Here is a 15,172-nt window from a genome sequence, read left to right as displayed (position 1 = left end):
TAAGGGTGGTGTCATCTGCATATCTGAGGTGATTGATATTTCTCCTGGCAATCTTGATTCCAGCTTGTGCTTCTCCCAGCCCAGCGTTTCTCATGATGTACTCTGCATATACGTTAAATAAGCAGGGTGACAATATACAGCCTTGACGTACTCCTTTTCCTATTTGGAACCAGTCTGTTGTTCCATGTCCAGTTCTAACTGTTGCTTCCTGACCTGCATACAGATTTCTCAAGAGGCTGGTCAGGTGGTCTGGTATTCCCATCTCTTTCAGAATTTTCCACAGTTTCTTGTGATCCACACAGTCAAAGGCTTTGGTATAGTCAATAAAGCAGAAATAGATGTTTTTCTGGAACTCTCTTGCTTTTTTGATGATCCAGCGGATGTTGGCAATTTGATCTCTGGTTCCTCTGCCTTTTCTAAAACCAGCTTGAACATCAGGAAGTTCACGGTTCACATATTGCTGAAGCCTGGCTTGGAGAATTTTGAGCAGTATTTTACTAGCGTGTGAGATGCATGCAATTGTGCGGAACTCTACTCTAATATAAAATAAAAAATGTTTTTAAAAAAGAATAGGGAATAGGAATGTTGCCTTGGATGGGGCCATGCAGCTGAGGGGTGCTGGGGCTTAAAGCTCATTTGTCACAGGGCAAATGTGCCGCCTCTAGGGTGAAAGATTATTCCTATGTTACACGTGAGGACACTGAGGCATGCAGATGAAGTAACTCACCTCTAGGCTTGCAAGGGGAAGCCCTGTGATTTGAACTCAGGAAGTCTAGATGTGAAGACTCCAGAAGGTTTTGATGCTTTAAAGCTTTTACATTTGTTGACCACATAAATGACTAGTTAGCCTTCAACAAATGATTTACCTTCTCAGGCCTCAGTCTCCTCATTTGGACCATGAGGATGTACCCTGGATGGGCGGGAGGGCAGCTCAATGGCTCTTCTTTTATCCTCTTAACTATCAGGGGTTTTAGTTAAGTGGAAGGATTCTGGAGTCATTCATTCACTCATCCATTCTTTCGTTCATTCAATAGACATCAAAACTCTGCATGCCAGGCCTTGAACTAGGCAGTGAGGACAAAGCAGTGAAAACAGAAGTTGATCTTAGGTTTCCCTGGTGGTCCAGTGGTTAAGAATCCGACTACCGATGCAGCGGATACAGGTTCAGTCCTTGGTCTGGGAAGATTTCACAGGCTATGGAGCAGCTAAGCCCATGCACCACAACTACTGACCCGGAATGCCCTAGAACCCATGCATCACAAGAGAGAAGCCACCGTAATGAGAAGCCTGCACACTGAAGAAAGAGCAGTCTGCACTTGCCGCAAGTAGAGACAGCCTGAGCCCAGCAATGAAGACCCAGTGCAGCCAAAGATTTAAAAAAAAAAAAAAGATAGAAGAAAACAACAACAAGGAAAAAACAAAGTTGCTCTTGGCAGGGCGCTCCTGTGACAATGAAGGCACAGGCCAAAAATGGAGACATAAGTTCTCATCATCCTCAGGAGGCAGAAATTCAATGGAGAAGAGTGAAGCAGGGAGAGGATGGGGAGTTCTGGGGGCGCATGGCGGCCAGGGGCCTCCCTGAGTAGGTGGCACTGGCGGTGAGAGCTGAAGCGGTGAGGGAGTGAGCCAGGCAGACCTCAGGAGGACGAGTCATCCTAGGTGGGAGGAATCACACGGGCAGTGGCTCTGGGAAAGGGCTGAGCTTGACGAGTTTGGGGAAACAGCTGAAGTGGAGTAAAGGAGGGGAAAGCTGGGAGGGTGGAGGTCAGAGGTCATGGAGGCGGGTCCTGTAGAGCCTGTGGGTCGCTGTCAAGACTTGAGGGAGAGGGGAGCCACGGGAGGGCTCTGAGCAGGTGTCCTGGCTCCACGGGTTCACTCCAGCTGCTGTGCAGACCAGAACGCAGGGTCCAGGGCAGAAGCAGGGAGAACAGTCAGGAGGCTGCTGAGTGGTCCAGGCAAGAGGCGATGGGGGGCCCAGATTAGGGTGCTGTGGGTGGAGAGGTGAGAAGCAGCTGGATTTTAGATTATTTTGAATCATGAGTCCCACAAGATTTGCAATGGGTTGTGTTTATTTTTTTTTAATTGAAGGATAATTGCTTTACAAAATTGGTTCCATTTCTGCCATCCATCAACATGAGGGTTGTTTTTTAATTAGCCACATAACCAACCAACCCCACACTTTACGCGGCTTAAAACAACAAGAATCATCTTACTGTTTTTCATAGTTTCTATGGGTCATGAATTTGGAATGGGCTTGGCTAGGTGGTCTGGCTTGGGGTCCCTCATGCAGCTGCAGCCAGTGGCTGCAGTTGGCTGGCTGGGCATCTCTCCCCTCCTCCTGTTCTCTCTGGACCCTTCTACTTGGTCTGTGTGGGCTGGCTGGGCTTCCTCCCAGCATGGTGGTGGCTCAGTGCTCCAGAGGTGAGTGTCCTAGGAGAACCAAGTGGAAGCTACATCGCATTTTCTGACCTCGCTCAGAAACCACAGAGCTTTGCGTCTGCAAATTCCAAGGCTCTCTAGATTGGAGGAGGGGGAACACAGGCGGATGTGTCTCCTTGGGGGGGAGGTCGAGGTTGTGCTGTAAGGAGAGCATGTCACAAACTGAAGAAACTGTATTTGGGTGCTGTCACTGCAACAAGACCAAATCACTCAGCCTCTTCACACCTCCGCATCCTCATATGTTAGAGGGAGCATCGGATACCAGCTACATCCTAAGGCTGGGATTCCTTCCACACGCACCACGCCTCTCACAGGGTTGGGTCTAGGGACCAAGGCCTACCCTGCCTCCTTCTCACCAAACATGTTGGCTCCACTCTGTGCAGCCTGGAGAGAAGAACTTCTCCGCAGAGAAGAAGATGCAAACAGCAAAGCCTGGAGTAACTGTGCCTCTCTGCGGCTGTTAACTCAGCGCCATCTGCTTGGGCTGCCCTCCTTGTGCAAGCACAGGTGTGCTTACGTGCACACCCACGGACTCAGGTGCCTGTGAGCATCTTTCTCTCTCCAGGCAATCCAGCAACACCCCCTGAACTCCTGCTTCATGACGGCCCCCTCGCCCTCTGGTCAGCTGCTCCAGCAGGAAGCCTTGCCTCTGCTGCTACAGCCGGAAGCTCACCTGGCCCTGAGGGTTCCTCTCAAGCCCTCCACCTTTCCTCCACCCTTCACCTCCACCCTCCTCGGCCCTCCTTACCAGCACCCACGCAACAGCAGGTGTCATCTCCTCCACGGCAGGCGTGATCACATCACACAGCTTATGCGGCATTCTGGAAAGTTCAACATTATCATACTAGAAGGCAGGCCAGTGCTTGCCTGGGGCCAGGGGTGAAAGTTACTAAGGAGGGGCTGAAGGAACCTTTAGGATGAGGAATTAATCTCGGTCCTGATGGAGGTGGTGCTTACACCACTGTATACGTTTGAGTTTGACAACTGGCGACTTCCATTGTGTGTGCATGATACCTCAGTAGGGCTGACAACAAAACCATCCATCCACGTGCTTGTTGAGTACCTACTGTGTGTCTGGCTCTGGTCTAGACACTGAGGTAGCAGACAAAACAGACAAAATCTTGGTCTTCCCTGGTGGCTCAGCGGGTCAGGAATCCGCTCGCAATGCAGGAGGCGCGAGTTCAGTCCCTGGGTGGGGAAGATCCCCTGGAGGAGGAGATGGCAACCCACTCCAGTACTCCTGCCTGAAAAGTCCCATGGACAGAGGAGCCTGGGGGGGCTACAGTCCAAAAGGTAGCAAAGAGTCAGACATGGCTGAGCGCGTGCACGTTCACGAGTGCAGGCAGAAGGCAGATACAGCAACTACGGGGGCTATAGCGGGCAGAACTGCTACGGGGACTGTCAAAGCAGCCTGGGGGACAGGACAGACAGCCCGCGTTGAGGACGGCAGTGACCTGTGTCCTTCTCCAGCACCCTCTCCCAGACATCGCCCTTTGAGGCTGCTCCCCAGTGGCCAGGGGCAGGGCTAGACTGTGGCAGTGGGGTCCCAGCAGGAGGAGATGCCAGCGGGTGGAGACGTGTGGATGTACCTGGACACACGCATGTACCTCTCAGCTCTGCCACACATGTGGTTAGAGCTGATGTGAATCAAGCACGTCCTCTCTCAATTTTTATCTCAATCTTCCCAAGAACTCTTTGAGACATGTACTGTCTTGATTCCATTTTACAGATGGGGACTAAGCGGGTAGTTGCCCCACCTAAAGTCTGAGCCTGATCATAGAGAGCGGGGATCTGAAGCCAGGCTGTCTGGCTCTGGGGTCTGGCGTCTGTGGCTCTTCACCCAGACCAGTGGGCACTGGGGACAACTGTTTCCAGTGACTCCTGCCCATCCAGAGGCCCTGTGACCCGTGCGTCTGCAGCACCTCGGAGCTCACAACCTTCTCCCAGCCTGAGATGGGAGGAGGGTCGGGTAATTATCCTTGTTTTGCAGAAGAGGAAACTGAGGGAGAAACGTGGTTCTGGGTCTCTCTCAAGGTCACCTGGGGGTTGATGGCGCGACCAGACCCCGCGTCCACGACTTCTGACCCATTGGTCTTGCCCTGCCCTCCGGCTGTGTTGCTGCCAGTCACTGCCCAGTTCAAATCCTCCTGCTGAACAGGCTCGGGAATTTTCTGGAAAGCTGGGAGCAGAGCGAGGGGTGAGGGGACAGTAATGGATCAAGGGCGGGAAGGGTAGCCTTTCTGAGGACGCAGAGAGGGTTCTGGGGTGGGGCAGGGATCGGAGCCAGCCCCCTGTGAGGAGCCAGATGTCCTGGGCTCCGCAGGGACTCTAGGGACTGGACCCTGGGGGGGAACCCAAGAATAGCAGCTGTGCCTCATCCAGGCCTGTCTGGTGGGGGTGGCTCATCCCAGCTGGGGTGGGGAACAGGGACTGTGAAGGACTCTGGAATCCAGACCCCCAAGGGAGAGCAGGGTCAAGGCCAGAGGCGAGAGAAACCCGAGCAGGCCCTGTGCCCTCGTCGGTGGGAGGGCCATGTCCCCTTGGCACCTGTCTGGGGGTGCGGAGTGCTGGCCCAGGAAGTGTGGCTTCCAGCCCATCCTTGCTCTCTGTCCTCTGCAGGAGGCCGTGCCCGGCCAGGCATTGTTTGCAGGTATAAAAATAAAGGCATCTTGGCCTGGGCCCTGCTGGCAGAGGGAAGGAGGGGGCAGCCCTGGCCCAGGCCTGAAGGGCATCTGGCTGGAAAAGGAGCCTCACCCAGCTCCACCACCAGCAAAGCTGGTGGTCCCCAGAGAATCTCTGGCCCCTTGGCTCCTCTTGCCACGAGAGGCACAGGAGCGTGGGTGGGTGTCTGGGTGCTGGCTGCCCTCTCCTCACTCCAGTCACTCAAATCTGTCTCTGACCTTCACCAGAGGCTTCCAACAACCTGAGGCCACTGGGGTATACCAGACTCCCCAAGACTCTTTCCCCTACCAGCTGATAACAGTGACAACCGTATCTTGATAACCTGGTGGGGGAAGGCACTATTATTATTTATTACCATTGGATAAGTAAGGCAATCGAGGCTCAGAGAGTTTAGTAACTTGGAAAAGGCCACACAGCTGGTCAGCGGAGGAGCCAGGACCATAAGCAGGGACCGCACTGCCCTGTGCCGCTCCCGAGCGCCGCCTCTCCTGGTCTCTGGTCCCGTCACAGCAGAGAAGCTTCCTAGTTCCCCACAGTGGCCAGGGGATGCGGGGATAGGGAGGCTGATCAGGAGCGGGGAGAGGAGGGGGGAACCGACAGACAAGGAGCGCTGGAGGGTGCCAGGCCCTGGGAGTGGGGTGAAATAAAAGTCACTCGGTCACGTCTGACTGTTTGCAACCCCATGGACTGTACAGTCCATGGAATTCTCCAGGCCAGAATACTGGAGTGCGTAGCCTTTCCCTTCTCCAGGGGATCTTCCCTACCCAGGGATCGAATCCAGGTCTCCCGCGTTGCAGGCAGATTCTTTACCAGCTGAGCCACACAGGAAGTCCGGGAGTGGGGTGGGGGGTTCCTTATTACACTCTCACACCAAGTTCTTGTGCAGGAGGAAGCGTGTCTATTTTGCAGATGAGGAAACCGAGGCCCAGAAAGTCCACCACCGTCAAGATAAGATTTGAACCCAGATCAGCTTCTGTCCAAAGCACTGTTCCTCGATCCTGGTATAATAGGAATCTCACAGAGCACGGTCTCCCCTCACCCCCAGCTGGGATCCAGGGTAAAGCTAGAGGATGTGGGCTTGGAGGGAAGAGTGGGATGGGGGCACCGTTCCTAGGGAACTGGCTTCCTTGCTCCTGGAGGGATGGTGAGTAGAGAGTCGGCGGGTCAGTAGTCCATGGGAGCTAGGGGTTGGGGGGCAGCTCCAACGTGGGATGTTCCCCACCTGGGAAGCTGCAGGCAGGGCCCAGCCCTCCCCTGGCTCCCGGCGGACAGCTCCCCATTCCAGACAAGATCTGGTGATCCCCCATCCGCCCCCGTAGCCCCCACCAAGGTTGGCACGCTGTTGCTGGCACCAGAAAACGACATTCCAGAGGCCCCCCCACAACTCCCTGCCAACCCCAGATTCTTGGCAGAGCAGGAGAGCGGGGGCTTCTGGGAGGGGAGAGGGTTGTGGTAGGAGGGGCCTGGCCATCCCCCAGGGACTGCACATCTCCAGTTGGCTCACCTTTACCCCAGCTGGATCCTGGGTAGGGCCCACGGCTCAGCCTCCAGACTGGGAGAGCTGGGCTGAGGGCAGCATCTCAGACAAGATGCTCTTTTCAGGTGTCAAGTCCCTCTTACTAACTCCTATCAAAGGTTATCCAGGCAGAGCGCCAACTTGCTGTGTGACCTTGGGCAAGACACATACTCTCTCTGGGCCTCAGAGACCCACGAGGCCTGAAGCAGGTGAATCTTGAAGATGCCCTCTAGCAAATGGTTTTTCTTATGCCGAGATGCTACGGCTTCAGCATCCTCTCTGGTCTCTCTGTTGTCCCACCTCTACACAGCAACCAACAGATTCTCTTAAATCTTCGAGTCAGGCACGTGACTCCCTTGCTCATCTCCCGGCGGGGGTGGGGGGTGGGGAGGGGACCGCCTCTCACACGGGAATGTCACCCCGCTTCTTCCTCACATAGCCCCTGCTGTCTCCTGATCCCACCCCTTCCCACCCCATCCCTCCTGGGATGGTCTCCTGGCCTCCTGACAGCCCCAGCCTGGCAACCTGACCAGTTTCTTCCCTCCAGGCCATCTGCCACCCTTGCCTCTCCTCTGGCCTGGGGGGCTTGGCCCCACCCAGATCTTCGAATAGTTCGTTCTGATCATCCAAGACTCAGTTCAAATGTCACCTCTCGAGAGGCCTTCCCTGACCCCTTTCTCTGAACCAGGGCCCTCCGCTCACATTTCATGGGCCCATCTCTTTGATTTCTTTTCCTTCATAACACGTGTCATGACAGAAAGGATCTTGGTCATTTATTGTTTACTCGGTTGATTCTCGTTCTTCCTCTGATCTGTCTACTCCAGGAGGGCAGGGTTACCTTCTCTTCCACACTGGGCCCAGCACAGAGCTCTCACTCAATATACCTTTTTTTCAGGTGGGCCATGCCCCACAGCATGGTGGATCTTATTTCCCGGACCAGGGATTGAACCCGTGCCCTGCATTGCAATCTCAGAGTCTTAACCACTGAACCACCAGGGAAGCCCCATCAATACATCTTTTTTGAATGGATGATGATGAAACTCTGTGTTTCTTCCAATATGTCCAGGCCTCTGGGTTGTCAATGGGAGCTTCTTCCCTGGGTGCTCACTGCTCTTTCCCTCTGTGGTGGACTTCCCCAGCTCAGGCTGGTGGTAAAGTTCCTGGGGACTCAGCTCTGGGCAAAGCAGCATGAGGGGGAGGGAGGGAGGGAGGAAGAGAAGGAGGGAGGAGGAAGAGAAGGAGGGAGGAAGGACTTATGATCCCTGGTCTCAAGGCATCTCATTCCCCAACAGCAAGAGCACAGCGCTGGACCTGGAAACCCCCTCAGTCTGGCTGCTGGGGCAAGCGGTTCCGGGGTGACCTCATCGCCTTGAAAGGAGGGCAGCAGGGGCAGGAAGCAGAGGACGCATCAGATGGGCTAAATTTAGAGCGTTTGATTCAGCCCAGGCAGGACAATATTCCTGGAGTCCCCATTGTTTGTAACGGGCCAGAGGGCAGGCGGTCCACTGAATGGCTGGGTCTGAGCCATGCCAAGCTGTCTGGGCCTGCAGGGGTGGGGAGCGGTGATGGGGTGGCCCCCGGCCTGCTGGAGGAGAAGCCAGGCCAAGGGTCAGCAGGGCAGAGCTGGGGTGGGGGCTGGCGGTGGTGGGGGTGCCGATACTAGGGGTGCTACCCTTGGGATTAAGGCCAAAGGTGAGAAGGAGGGGGGCCTCACAGATGAGAAGAGGGGGCTCTGGGCGGCCCTGATCACAGCCGTTCAGTTGTGCGATGCTCTTCACAGCCAAGACACAATCAGTCCTCTCCACAGCTCTGCCATCTTCTAGTCAGGGGTGGGGCTCGGATCTAAGGCGTGAGTTGCTGACCGCCACGCAGACGGCCCGGTCCCGACTCCCATCCTGGATCCACAGCAATCAGCTGTGCCCCAGCCCGCATCCTCCCACTAGGACAAGTACTGTGCGCCTTCACTCCAGCGTGGCCCTCTCCCCAGCGGGCCAGGCAGCCACAGGGCTCCGCCTGCGCACAGGCTCCAGAACCTGTTGCCATGGCAACATGGGGTCCAGGCCTGCCCTGCTCTGGAGAGGAGCCTGAAGCTGAGGACTTCCTTGGGTGAGCAGGTGTGTGTTGAGGGGGAGGGTGGCCACAGCTAGGGCTGCCTTCTGACCCCCATCTGCCAGAACCCGGGACTGAGCCAGCAGCCTGGCCAGGCTGCCCCGGGCTGGTCACACTGGCTAAGCCGGGATCCGTGAGGGTGTCCTGTTTCTGCACCCACGCCTCATGTCCACCCCGAGGTCAGGCAGCCAGAGGAGGAGGACAGGGACTGTCCTTGGTTCAGGGCCACCCTGGTGGGGGAAGGTTCAGTAGGCCAAGTGTCCAGGAGCCTTGGGCTCTTGTCTAAGCCCCGATCGCCCACCCTGCACATCCCCCGGAGGCCCAGGGAGCTCCTTGGGCCACCTGCCTTGGAGATGGGGGGAGGGGGACCAGAAGTTCCAGCAGACCTGCTCTTCCAGCTGACTGAGACAGGGAAAGAGAGAGGACCCCAGGCTTCCGTGCTCAGAATGGCCCCTGGCCTCCATCCTCTTCCCAGCTCAGGGAGGACCCCGGGAATGAAGTCCACCCAGCCCACCCTGCCCCACGTTCCAAATGGGTGAGCGGAGGGTCTGAGCTAGGAGGAGGCTTGTCTGAGACCATGCAGGGGAGAGCAGCTTCCCCCATTCTCCTGAGCTCTGCCCACTGCGGGTCTCCAGGCACCAGCTCTCTGCCCTGCCCGGAGCGGCGGCCCAAGGCTGTTCACTGCTTCTCTTGATTTCACATCATGACTCACGTTATCATGTTCTCAGGAGCTGAGTAACCACCTGAGTTATTTATACCCTGGCTGAGCAGGCTTCCTTCCCTCCTCCCAGAACCCAGGCTGGGAGGACGAGTGGGGGTGGGGAGGAACCTGGGTGGGATGTGGACTGGGAAAAGGCAGCTGAGGTCCCCCTCCCCTCACCACATCCCCTCCCTTAGGGTACCACCCCCATAGAGCGCCCAAAAATAGCGGTGCCTGTCCCAGCACAACAGGATGGGCCTGGATCTATGGCATCGATTTATAGGTATTATGATGGTTTGGGGAGGGGGGAATTCCTTTCCCGAGCGAGTCACCCGTCTGGAAAAATAAAGAAGGAAAAAGCTGAAATTTTTTCCTTCCATCAAAACAGGAAGGAGCTGGGAGAGGTGGGGGATGGACGGAGAGATGAAGGGTGGAGGCCGAGATGCATCCTCCACCCTGTGGTGGTCTTCTGGGAGGGGAGCCCCCCGGCCGGGCACCTGCACACAGGGCCCCAGGGGCACTAGGGCTGGTGCCGCGTGTCCCCCGTGTGGGCCATCCCTGGCTGCCCCAGGCATTTTTGTCCTCTCTGACCCCTGGGCCCATGTGCCTTCATGGACACAGTACACAGATGCTGATATGCGCAAGACCCGTGTCCCCTTGGTCCCCTCTCACACCCATCGCATGTCCATCCCCGCAATCCCCTCCAAATCCCACGGGAGAAAAGGTCTTCCTCTGGGTGAATGGGACTTGGGGAAGAGTCTGCCTTTCTGACCTTTGTTTTTCCCTCCCCTTGAGGGCTGCCCTGGAAATCCTGTGACTTCAGCTCAGATCTGGCTTTGCTCCAACTCCAAGGGGCAGGGCGATCTAAGGGAAGTCAATTTCCCTCTCTGAGCCTCAGTTTTCTCATCTGTAAGGAGGGTATGGTCTTCTCCATGGTGCTTCCCTCTGGGGCAAATTGCTGGGACCAAGTTTTCCAAGTCAGGGGACTGATAATCACAGCCCCCGTTTACTCAGTGTGCTCTCTGTGCTAAGCACCTACATCCAGTCACTAGATTAACCCCCCTGACCAAATAAGGTATGTTCCAGAATCACCCTCATCTATGGCCCAGAGGGCAAGGACCACCTGAGGGTCACACGGCTGGGATGTGGTGGAGGTTGGTTGTGAACTCTGGGTTCCTCAGCATGGTTCATATCCAAGGAAAATGAAGGAGCACCCCAAAGAGGAGGGGGAGGAGGGGGAGGGGGAGGAGTGGAGAAAGGGGAAGAAGGAGGAGGGAGTGGGGAGGAAGGGGGGAGGGGGAGGGTAAGAGGAGTAAGGTGGCCCAGCTTCCTTGGGTCTCGCGTTCCCGCTGGGTCCATCAGTGACAACCCCGTGGCTACAGCAGGGATGTGCCCGGTGACAGGCAGCCTTATGCCCGCTGCGTGGTGGTTACTATTAAGACGATTAGTCACTCCCGCCGGGCTGCCCTCTGTTTGCTTGTTGACTTATATAAGCACCACCCGAGGTTGTTTGCACAGTTGTCTCGGTCTTTCTGTCTTCCACCTGCCTGCCTCAGCCTGTAAGCCCCTCAAGGGCAGGGGGCTCCAGAGAGGTGAGCTGACAGTGCAACGCCCGATTCTCTATGAGGACAACTCCCAGGCACCACACAGGCCACGTCTGCGCACACTCCGCACCGTCAGGTTGTGTTGGGACCCCAGTCGACAGGTGAACACTCTGAGATCTTGCACTGCTCTCCTCCATGCCCAGCGCCAGACTGGCCCAGGACTGCCACCCCAGCAGGTCCAGCCCTGAAGCCCAATGCACTGGACGACATCTGGCTTGGCTGCCTCCCGATCATGTGAATTAGGGAAGTCACATGATCTCTCCAGGACTCAGTTTTCTTGTCTGTAGAATGGGGATAATACACTTTGCTGTCCCTGGATTGTCGAGCGATTCAGGGGTTTAGCCATGATATCACAATGTCGGACCCTTCTGGACCCATGCTTTAGAGCAGGGCTCCTCAGACTGTGCACATGGCTCACCAGGGTCTTTCCAAAATGCAGATTCTCATTCAGCAAGTCTAGGGTTGGCCTGGCACTGTGCATTTCTGACAAGCTCCTGAGGATATGGCTGCTGGTCGGTGGAGTGGGCCACACTGTGGGAGGTAACGGTGGAGAGCCAGACCTCAATGCAAACTGAGCAAGTATGTGGTGCCAACACATCGTTGCTCCTGTCCAATCCTCAGAGCAGCCCTGCAAGGCAAGTGTGCCTCTCTCAGTGTTCAGATGAGGAAAGCGAGGCTCAGAGAGGCCAATGCCCTGCCCAGGGACACACAGCTAGTAACTGGCACCTGCAGGGTCTCAAAGGCAGACCTGCAGGGCTTCCCCAGCAGGGTCCTTGTCTATCAATCTTGAAGCCACATCAGACCTTCTCCCAAAGGGGTACTTCCTAATGGCGGTGGGGGGAGATGGGGGTGTGGGTGAGTAAGCTGAGGCAGAGAGAGAGGAAGACCAGGACTGGACCATGTATACCTCCTATGTGCATTTCCTTTCTCGAATCCTCTAGGGTCCACTGCCCAGCACGTGGCAGCATCATTCATGAGAGTCTGAGGTTTCTTCAGCCAGGGGTCCAGACCAATGCCCACCAGAGGGCCCTCGCTAGAGAGCTGTGGAGCTGGGCCAGAATCTGTGGGTGAGTGAGGGTGGGGCCCGGGTGGACTGGGCACTAATGTGTCTTCCTCTTTGCCTGGCCTGGCAGATGCGTGTAGACATCCAGAGAGTGAAGCTGGCCCCAGTTGCCCAGGTTCAAATCCCAGCCCTGCCCTTCCTCATCCCTGCCCTGGTGGAACTGCACCAGATCTTGGTGTTCCCATCTGTAAAATGAGGTGATCACGGCTCCTCTCTTGGGGCTTAACTGAGTCAGTACACCTGAAGGGCTTGGAGCAAGCTGCCAAGGAAGTGAGTGCCACGTAGACATTTGTTCTCATGAATGTTGATGAAAAATCTCTGGCTTTTCCCCTGCAGCTGGCTTCCCATCGGCAGGTCCATTTTGTTTCCTGCAGTGACAAATACACTCCCCTGGAAAGCTGGTGAGGGTTTGTCTGCTGTTGCAGGTGTACCCCACCCAGGGGGCTGTCTGCCACCTGCCTATCCCCTCTTTCCAGAATTCCTAGTCAAATCTTCAGCACCCAGTGGCCAGGACACCCTGATTCGGAAAGGGCTGGCTAACCCGGATCAAGAAGGCGGCTTCCCACCTGGGGGCCCACTGCCCCCCCACCCCCAGCCCTGCCCAGCCTCCTTCATCTGGCTTGTGTGATGTGTTTACTTTTCTATGTGTAAAGTGACATGAAATGCTGGGCAGCTGTGATCCAGGCCACACAGGGAGGCATCATGTATCAGGGTGATGGCAAGAGTGTGGGCTTTGGATTCAAATTCTGACACGGAGACTTCCTTGCTGGGTGACACCAGGCAAGCTAGTATCTCTCTCTGACCTTCAGTGCCCCCTCCTCCAGGTATGAAGACTATGATAAGAGCACCAGCCCTCTGGGAAGCGGGTAAGGACTCTGCCAGTAGTGTTCGTTTGCTGCTGAAAGGGCGACCTTTGCTGTACTTCTCTCAACGCTGTCAGTTTAGGTAAAGCTCTGGCTCAGGGCGAATGCTCCGGAAGCGAGGCTGTCTCAGTGATCAGGGTGCTCCAGGACCAGCAGGTGAGCAGCAAAAGGTGCAGCGAGAGCCGACCAGGTGCCAGACGGGGCTTGTCTCCCGGTCTGTCTGCCCCGGGTCCCTCACCCTGGGGGGCTTTACTCCATTTCCAGCCAGCTTCCAGGACAGGTACATCAGAGCTGCCCGTCCAAACATCCTCTTCCTTGTCTGGAGACTGGAGGAGCTAAAAATGCATTCCCTTGGCCCTGGGTAAACAAACACGACGCTTCCCTTGCTTTTGTCTACAGGACACAAGGCCCGAGGCCGCGAAGGCAGTGTGGTGGGCTGCTCCAGGCTTCCCTAGGCCTGCCGGGGCAGGGGTGGTGGTGGGGGGCAGGTATCTGTCTCTCTGCCTTCTTGGGGTCTCTCCTGCCTCCCTCACAGCCTCAATGGCCTGAGCGCCAACCAGGGTGGGCGGTGTCTAATAGGATTGGTGAAGGCACTATGTGAGGACAAGACCCCCCCATCCAGGTCACATGCTGTGGCCTCCCCAGCTGTGGGCCCCTAGCCCTGCCTCTGGAGTTCACCAGTGGGTGTGTGCGTGCACACGCGTGTGCAGCTTAGAGTGATGATGATGCACACAGGGACGACTGAGGACACCACTGGACTGCCTGCCCCTGCTCTCCACACTGAAGATGTATTACCTCATTTGACTCTATAAGGTACTACGATCACCATTCATGTTTTACAGATGAGGAAACCTAGGCTCAGAACAGTGGGATGACTTGTTGAAGGTCACGAGCTAATACATGGTAAAGCAGGGCTTTGAACGCAGGCAGTTCTTGCAGGGAAGCCTTGTCCGCTGCCCTTGCTAAGTCTCAGTTTCCTCCTCTGTAAAATGAGCACACACAATGTAACATTTCCCTCTCCAGGTGATCATGGGGGCAAGGCAAGGGCAAAGGCCTTGCCAGCAGGGAGGCAGGGGACTGGCCAGTGAGGGGGTCTGGGGGAGCTGATGGCAGCTACAGGGCGCAGGGGCAGAGGACACACTTGGCCATCACTCAGCTCGGGCTAGGGTCTCAGGCCATTTGTAGCCTGGTCTTAGACCATCCCCAGCTTGACGCTCCAGTTCCTCTTCTATCAAGCTGGGAAAAGTCAACTTGCCTGGCAGGGGTACTTCCAGGGCTCCCTCTGCAGAACAGGAATAGCCAGACACACCATTCCCATCCTTCTGGACTTGGGGGCACCTGAGGGTGGGCTTGAATCCAACTCCTTCCTCAGCCCCTGGTCCCCACTCCCATGGTATGAGATGCTTTCAATGGCTAAGGGTTTAGCTTGCTCTAAACACAGTCCCCAAAACCCCCAGCTTTGGGCAGGCCCCCTCCAGCACCTATTTGAGGGCTTCAGCTGCTCAGTTTTCCACTTGGGTCAGACCTATTTGGGGTGAGGGGGAATGAGAATTATGGGAGTGTGGCCTCCACCCATCATAATCCACTCCCAGCCCTCCTGGAAAGCCTGATTCCTCAGCGGTCCCAGTGCCAAAGATGGGCTGGGTTCTGCAAGGGGGTGCCCCTCAGATATCTTGTGCATCTCAGTTTAGAGGCTCATGTTCCAAGCTCCTTCCCCAACTTTTTCCACCCTTCCAATGGAACCAACAGGCCAGGAAGAAACAGGTAAGATGTTGACTCATTTATTTGTTTCTTCAACAGATATTTATTGAGCAACTACTGTACTGCAGGAGCTGAAATGGGTGTCAGTCTAGTACCAGACCGATAAAAGGGCAATGACAATACCTTGGGCGGGGGGGAGGTGTTCCCTGGTGGCTCAGATGGTAAAGAGTCTGCCTGCAACGCAGGAAACCTGGGTTCAATCCCTGGGATGGGAAGATCCCCTGGAGAAGGATATGGCTACCCGCTCCAGTATTCTTGCCTGGAGAATCCCATGGACAGAGGAGACTGGTGGGCTACAGTCCATGGGGTCGCAAAGAGTCAGACACAACTAAGTGACTAACACGTCCACTTTCAATACTATGGAGGACATGCTGTGGGAACCCAGAGTAAGCACCAAGCCTGGGTGCTTCCTGGAGGAGGTGTCGGTTAAGCCCA

Source organism: Capricornis sumatraensis, chromosome 4 (assembly GCF_032405125.1).
Source record: "Capricornis sumatraensis isolate serow.1 chromosome 4, serow.2, whole genome shotgun sequence".
Taxonomy (NCBI): domain Eukaryota; kingdom Metazoa; phylum Chordata; class Mammalia; order Artiodactyla; family Bovidae; genus Capricornis; species Capricornis sumatraensis.
The sequence above is the reverse complement of the archived record's forward strand: the minus strand, read 5'-3'. Positions refer to the sequence as shown.